The 8,229-nt window shown below is 41.5% G+C and overlaps 1 pseudogene; it reads right to left on the bottom strand.

Annotated features, from left to right (window-relative positions):
* Positions 1 to 5,214: 5,214 nt before the first annotated feature.
* On the bottom strand, positions 5,215 to 5,751 carry LOC149208060 (VAMP-like protein YKT61 pseudogene; annotated as a pseudogene).
* Positions 5,752 to 8,229: the final 2,478 nt, after the last annotated feature.

Below are 8,229 nucleotides of genomic sequence, written 5' to 3'. Positions count from 1 at the left end.
GCTTGATGTTGTAGGGAAGGCAAAATGACAAAGGGGGATGACAAAGGGAAGCATATTATTGATGCAGAGCGCAGCGCCAATGTTGCCACCACCAAGATCCAAAAGATTGATCCTGAATATCCAGAGGACGGGGAGCATCTCTTCCACTTAGATGTGGGTGAAGGGGTCTTTGTTGTAGTTCATTGTCGACAGCGGGAGCCAAAAGAACTTCATTTTAGCAGAGGTTGTGAAGCGGTTGGGCCTACTGACCACACCATACCCGCAGTCATACACGGGTGGCTTCACGAACGACGAGATCTCCACGTCAGCCAGTAGTGTCGCCTTTCCTACAGCATCAAGCCCTTCACAGATGAGGTACTGTGTGATGTTGCTCCTCTTGAAATTTGTGATGTATCATTAGGCCAACCATACTTGTGGAAGCGTCATGCTGTGTATGAGTCTAGGCCTCACACTATTACTATTACTTTGGGAAATAAGTTATATAGGATACCAGAGGTAGCCTCGTCTACCCCCATCTCTTTGATCTCTGTTAAGCAATGCAATAAGATCATCTCCTAGACCGACAAATTTGTTTTATTTTTTATTCGCTCTCAAAGTAAGGAGAAAATCGTGTCCACATCCATGGCCCCTGGGAGGGGTTATTCCATGTAGCAGAAGCAGGTGGATAAGGTCGTGAAAGAATACAGGGACACCATCTCCTCACCCATAGGGGTGCCCTTACACTATCAATCCAAGCACCTCTACCTAATGGGCCGATATACCACTGCTCCATTTTGGAAAATGAAGAGATCAAGTGGAAGATCCAGGAGCTACTGCATAAAGGGAACATCCGACCAACCTCCTCACCTTGTGGGATCCCGATTGTACTTGTACAAAAGAAGGATGGGACTTGGAGGCTCTGCATTGATTATTGGGCACTGAACAAAATCACTATCAGGAACAAGTATCCTATCCCATGGATTAATGACCTTCTTGACCAGCTCAAGGGGGCCAAGTATTTCAGCAAGATTGATCTGAAGTCTAGTTATTACTAGGTTCCAATAGAGCCCATAGACGTATGGAAGACCACCTTCAAATCTAAGGAGGGTCTTTTTGAATGGTTATTCATGCCTTTCAGGTTGACAAATGCCCCTACTACCTTTATGAGGCTGATGGATGACATCTTGTTGCCCTTCACCAACCTATCCGTGGTTGTATATCTAGACGACATTCTTATCTTCAAAAAGAGTTGGGAAGAGCACGTGCAACACATTCGGCAGGTTCTTTAAACCCTGTGACAACACAAACTATGTTCCTACTTGGAGAAATGCACCCTTGGCATGAAACATGTCCAATATTAGGGTTACATCATTGATGAGCAAGGCATGCATGTGGATCCAGTGAAGATCCAAGTCATTCAGGATTGACTAGCCCCGACCACTCTAATAGAGCTTCACAACTTTTTGGGCCTTGCTAATATTTATTGAAGTTTCGTGTTGGGATTCTCTCATATCAATTGGCCTTTGAGTCAAGTTACTAAGGGCAAAGCAAAAGAAAAGTTTTTCTGGTTTGAGTCCCAACAAAAGGCGTTTGTTGAGCTAAAGCACTGCCTCTGCTCTGCACCAGTACTAACATTGCCAGACCTGCGACAACCATTTGAAATTGAGACAAATGCCTTTGACTATGCTATTGGTGCAGTTCTCACCCAACAAGGGCATCTAGTGGCCTATCACAGTGAGACACTTTCTGACACAATTCAAAAATACCCCACCTATGATAACGAAATATATTCCATCATGCAGGCTTGCCACCAATGGAAACACTACATTCTGGAAAAGGAGACGGTCATTCACATAGATCACCGACCCCTATACAGACCCAAGGGAAGTTGCAGAACAATCACCATCAGAAGTGGTCCACATATCTACAACAATTCCATTTGAATATCAAATACAAGAAGGGAAGCACCAATCATGTTGCAAATTTCCTTAGTCGGCCACCGGTTGTAGCACTAACCACTGTTCTCAACTCTTATGGCCACGAGACCTCTGGATGGCTGCAACTATATAAAAATGATCTAGAGTTCACCACCACAATCTAGACGCTAGTGGATGACAAGCAAGTTCCAGACTTCCAACTCCAGGATGCATTATTATGCTACCTGGGCCACCTTTATGTTCCTTCAAGCAAGCGTGCCAAGCTGATTTGGGAGGTGTACTACAGTCAGGTCGTAGGACACTTTGGTGTGGAGAAAATTGTGGTCATACTACAAAAGTATTTTTATTGGCCAAATCTCTAACAGGATGTTGGAAAATACATCAAATCCTGCACTGCCTGTGCCATCGCCAAGCCAACTATTAAGAAGCAAGGCTTGTATACTCCTCTACCTACTCCTAGCCGACCTTGGGAATCCATCTCCATGGACTATATGTCTGGCCTTCCTTCTACCAAGCATGGCAACAACTGTGTATTTGTGGTTGTCGACAGATTTTCTAAGATGGCCATATTGGCTTCCTACAAGAAGAGTATCACAACAGAGGCCACTGCCAGACTCTTCTTTGAACGAGTGTGGGTACATTTTGGGATCCCGCAAACCATTATATCAGATCAGGATAGCAGGTTCCTAAGCACATTTTGGTCGAGCCTTTGGTCATTGTTGGACACCAAGCTCACCAAGTCGACTGCATTTCACCCTCAGACTGATGGGCAAACAAAGGTCATCAATAGGATGATTGTGCACATACTACACATGTACAACTCTAAGCATCCGCGGACATGGGATGAGAGTCTTCCCTATGTGCAACACAGCTATAACAGAGCTCTCCATAGCTCGACTAGCCACAACCCCTTTGAAGTGGGCCTGGGATTTCAACCATTATGTCCCCTTAATGTTGCACTACCTTTTGCAACTACACAGGAAGAATCTTCCCATGTTCAGTCTGAAGCTAATAAAGCCACCAAGTTTATTGAGCGCATTCAGCACATCCACCAGCAAGTTCATGACATCTTGGAGAAAGCCAATGCCAAATAAAAACAACGACATGATCAACATTGGGTGCCCCATAAGTTTCAGGTGGGCGACAAAGTTTGGTTACATCTACAGAAAGAGTGCCTCGCTGGAGCCCATTGTAAGTTTCAACCACTCCAATACGGGCCTTACACCATCACGAAGGTTGTGGGAGACAACACTTTCAAGCTCATAATCCTTCCATTCCTTGGCTTGCACCTTGTATTCAATGTGGACTGCCTTCGACCATACTTTCCACCATTTTTGGACACATCAGACATTGTTGAGCAATTGACACCAATAGAGCTCAAACCGGATTGCATTGAACAGGCCACAACAGATCGAATCATGGACACACATATCAAGAACACTTGCAAACAGAGCATCCAACTATATCGAGTTGTCAAAGATGGCCAAATCCTGCACCAAGGCAAGTGGCTTACCAGGGACCAAGTTCAGCAGAAGCTTCCCCATCTCATGGAGGCACACAACACAATGGGACCATTGCTTGCTAAGGGGTGAGGATTGATCCAGGTGGATATTGGTGGCCACCCGCCTATTCACTTGAACCCACACCATTGTTTCTTTCACTTTCCTTAATTGTAGCACAGTTTATTATTTTTGCCTGTTTTTTGGGTCCTAAACTTCTGGAGTCATTTTGAGGCCCTAAACGATGTTCTTTTTGGAAAATTGTAGTCCAAGAATATATCTTTCTAACGAGGTATCGTACGCATCAAATGGAGATTGTATGCCAAAGTGACAACCCCATGAAGTTGATGTGCCAATTTACCCCAACGGGGCCCACAAACTTTTCACGCTTCATCTCTTAAGGTTAGGTTTTTGGATGTTTAGGATTTTCCATTATTTCTCAATAATAAATAGGCCTTTAAGCCTCATTGTCACACAGTTCAGAGGCATGTAGCCACCACATCTCTTCTCAGAGATAAGCTACCATTGCCCGAGCTAGTTTATTTCCATTCTGCATGTAAATAGTTTTTAGTATTTTCTTATCAATGAATTGAAGTTCAGTTTTCATTGTAGCTCTATGTTTCTATTTAAATTTGTGTTTCATCTGTATTTTATTTTGTTCCTTCATAAATCTGGATCAAGAATTTAGAGGGTTACCTCAAGGAGGAGTGAAGGTGACACCAACTCTCTAGGAAGGGAAAGAGATAAACAAAAATGAGAGGAGAAAATTAGGGAACTAGAGAGGGGTTGTGGTTGACCTTGTCAATTGTGTTGATAACCAACAAGAAGAGCCATTTTTCTAAATTCAAAATTAAATTTTATTCCCTCTCTTTCCAATCTAACAACTTAGTTATTGAGGACGATTGGTAGTTGAGTAGCAAACCTCCCATAATTATAAAATGATGGAGAGATAGCTGGAATAGTGAAGATGAAAAACAAAGGCATGGGAAGAACCCACCTTCATTTTTGGTCTTTGAGTAAATTCCAAATCTAGGGATGGAAGTGTTGGACACCTAATCCTCTAAGGGTTGGTGTGGAATGTGAGGAGTCAAAGGGAGTCCAAGAGACCTTGGAATATGGAATCCAACGGTCATGTAAAATGTATTATAAATGTACATCATGTGAATAATAATGGATCACATGATTATCTTTCACATCTGCTGTTCACATTCCATGTGTGTTTAACATGGTATCAGAGTAGGTGTATTCCTGCCTTGCCCAAATTTGAGCCATTGTTTTGGTCTCTCTCCTTGCATGTCAGTTCTTCCTTCTTGTTGCCTTCCTGTGTGTTAGAACTGCCATTACTATTCTTGTTGCATGTTGTCCCACTGACATTTCTGTGAGATTCCTGTTAGGTTCACTGCCCTACTGCTTCTTTGCGCTACTATGTGTAACTCCTATGCTATATGTTGAACCATTTTTTACATTGCTTCCTCTGCATTGAAAGGAGCGTTACTTCTCAGGTATGATTCACTACTCAACGCTCTCCTCATCGACTGATTGTGTTCAGATCATATGGGATGTTGATAGCCTTTTGAGTTGAGTCTTTGCACAACAGGCTTGATTAAGTTGCACATTATAGTTCTGCTCTAAATTTTTAATAGTGGCTTGATACTTTGTTTTTTATTTTTCTATTCTATTTACCATTGGAGTTTTGCAATTTGACAACAATTTGAGTATGGAGAAATTTGAAGCCCAGATCTCAATTTGACAATGCTTCTCCCGCTTTTAATTTGCGTCCCTCAAATTTATGCGTTGAATTACATTTGGGTTGAATTAAATTTTCCAACATCCTGAAAGATGGAGTCCAGTCTTTCCCCTCTTGCAAGAACACTGTCAATAGCCTTATGAGGAATGATTTTGATTTCACCCAAGTCTCTCTAAATCTTCAGGAGTTTATCCGCCTTTGCTGGATCCTAAAATTTATTCAGAGCATCATTTAAGTAGGGACAAGATTGGTTTGCATCTGACTAAACAGTCCTCCAGGAATCACCAAAGTTTTGTTGGTACTCATCCAGCACCTTGTTGATAACAGAAAAAGCACTGCGCACAATATAGTGGTTATCCATGAATGCCACCCCAAACAAGCCATTTTTATTTTAACAGTGCACCATGTACTCGTCTTGTTGTATAGACTGACATTGCCCCGGGAGTGTTCTCTTGGCTATGGTGTGAGCGACGAACATGATGAATTCCTTGGCACTGGACTGTTGAAAATAGCGAAATTGGCTTAAATCCGAGGCGTTGGTCAGCAACAGGGCTTCCGATTTGGAAGCAGGATTAGGGTTAGATTTCATGGCCTTTAATCTGGGTCTCAGAGGAACTATCCAATCCAGCACCTGTAGAGGCAATGGTAGCAAAAAGTGAGGGATTTGTAAGCAAAGAAATGATACACGAGAAATACAAAGGGCGTGCACATATATGGTTGAAGATGAATTAAATTATATGGGTGAAATTTGAGCTATATGGTTGCACCAACGTTGTTTATAAAACTGTTTTTATGAATAAATAGAGTTGTTGTTAGTGTATTCTCTGCACTTTATATAAAAGCAGTCTTTTGTGGAGGAGAGAAGACATTTGTCTTCATTGTAATATTGGTGCATTTGTTGTGAAATGGCTGTAATTGGTGAAGTATTAGAGTTATTGAGAACTCTGATACATTCCACTAATCATGATACAGTGAAAATCAATAAGAATGCTCTCTGTGATATTAAAACCTGTCTGCAGTATAAACATGAGAAAGTAGAATTTTTGGAGCTTGAATCTCAGCTTCAACAAGAAGAATTACAACAGTGGAGTCATCATTCTAAACCTGTTTCTGTTCAGAACATTGAGACAAACTCCCATAAGCAGTAAGTCAATAATGTTGCAATTGATCCAGTGCCCAATGAAGCAGTAGAGTTACGTACAAATGCAGAAATTCAGCCTGCACTTCCCAAGCCCATCATCAGACCTTGGGAAGAGCTTCTCCATAACAAGCACATAACTAGTCTTGGATATGACAAGGATGTGTCCTTTCATATTCCAGATTACTCAAAGCCCATCCAGTTCCATAGTGTTGGATTTCTTTATGACAGTTCATCTTCAGCTGTTCCAAATTCGGCTCCTCTTCCACAGCAGCAACAACATATTGTTAAATGCCAACATTGTGACCGAGTTGGCCATATGAAAGATCATTGTTTTGATCTTCATCCATGTGAGCACTATCATAAAACCACTCATTCTTCAAACAAATGCTTCAAAAAGAAGCCTCTTGCAAGAAAAAATATTCATCTTGGATGGATCTCTTCTTGGCAATGGGCTTCAACAACCAAGAAGATATTTCATTCATATGTCAAAAATTGTTCTAAAGTATTGAACAATCTTGTAGTTGAGTTTTCTCCATCTTCTCACCTTGTATCTGACAGTGGGGGAAGTGATGGTCATATACAAACTTCAAAGCCACATCAAGTGAACTTGATCCACAGCCTGCCATACCAGATTTAGAGTTATAGCCAAAGACAAAGATTCCCTTGAGCATGCCTTTGGTTGGTGGTCAGCCTTAAACCATCTATGCGGGGTTGAGAGCTCCCTTTTCAGGTTGAGCTTATCCCTCTTCAAAGAATTGGGGACACTTCCGCTAGCAGAAGACTTCAGCTTCTTGCCAGTTCTGGAAGAGTTCCGGGAATTGCATTAAGCATTCTAGAGTTGGTGATCATCCTTAAACCACCGCAAGTTGTATACCTCCCTTTTCTAGGTTGAAGGTCTCTCTCTCCAAATCATTAGAGACACTTCCTCTAGCAAAATATTTCAGCTTCTTGCCAGTTCTCGAAGAGTTCCGGGAACTACACTAAGCATTCCAGTGTTGGTTGTCATCCTTAAACCACCCCGTTATACCAACATTTCAGAGAGCACATTCAGCCGAGTGCTTCCATACATATTTTTGCACATTTTGTATTACAGCTCTCTTCTTGGACTCATACATACCCATTCGGATTAAGGGGGGGAATGTTGGACACCTAATCCCCTAAGGTTTGGTGTGGAATGTGAGGAGTCAAAGGGAGTCCAAGAGACCTTGGAATATGGAATCCAATGGTCATGTAAAATGTATTATAAATGTACATCATGTGAATAATAATGGATCACACGATTATCTTTCACATTTGACGTTCACATTCCATGTGTGTTTAACAGGAATAATCATGAGTATGGGGCATGAGCAAGTGTGCAGAGGTGGAATGATTGGTCTAGAGAGGTGAATTTTCGAGTTGAGAGGCAACAAATCCACAGTTGAATTGTTAATTGAGAGTTTCAAGTGAGTATAATTCAAATTGGTTGTCGAAATTCATCCAAAGATGTCATTTGAGTGTTAGATTGGTTGTAAGGTGTTATGGGTCAATAGAATTTGAGTTGAACTACCAGAATTCATGCAGAGGAGTCTAAGACTTGACTGAGTTGAGAGGGGGCTGCAAAATTGATGCATTGTTGGGAAGGCATGAGTGACACTTAGAAGGAAACCACTGAGGGATTTTTTAAGTGGATTGTTTCACCAGTTGAGAATCACTCTCTCCTAGACTCCATCATTATTATTGGAATTATCCTTAATTTGAGAATGATTTTTATCATCTCTTTAACCTATCTTAATGACCAACTCCTTATCTCTATTTTGAGAATGGTTATATCATCTCTTTGAGTTATTGTAGGAGCCAACTCTCTTATAAGATTTTTCTCTAGTCTTAGGCTAACTCTCTTATTAGTTTTGGTCTAGTCTTAGGCAATCAAAGGTTTTATCTCAC

The sequence above is a fragment of the Pinus tabuliformis genome, chromosome 1_2, assembly GCF_031772625.1.
Source record: "Pinus tabuliformis cultivar Carrire ecotype Pingquan chromosome 1_2, CPIR1, whole genome shotgun sequence".
Taxonomy (NCBI): domain Eukaryota; kingdom Viridiplantae; phylum Streptophyta; class Pinopsida; order Pinales; family Pinaceae; genus Pinus; species Pinus tabuliformis.
This window is presented reverse-complemented; position numbering and strand designations above follow the sequence as displayed.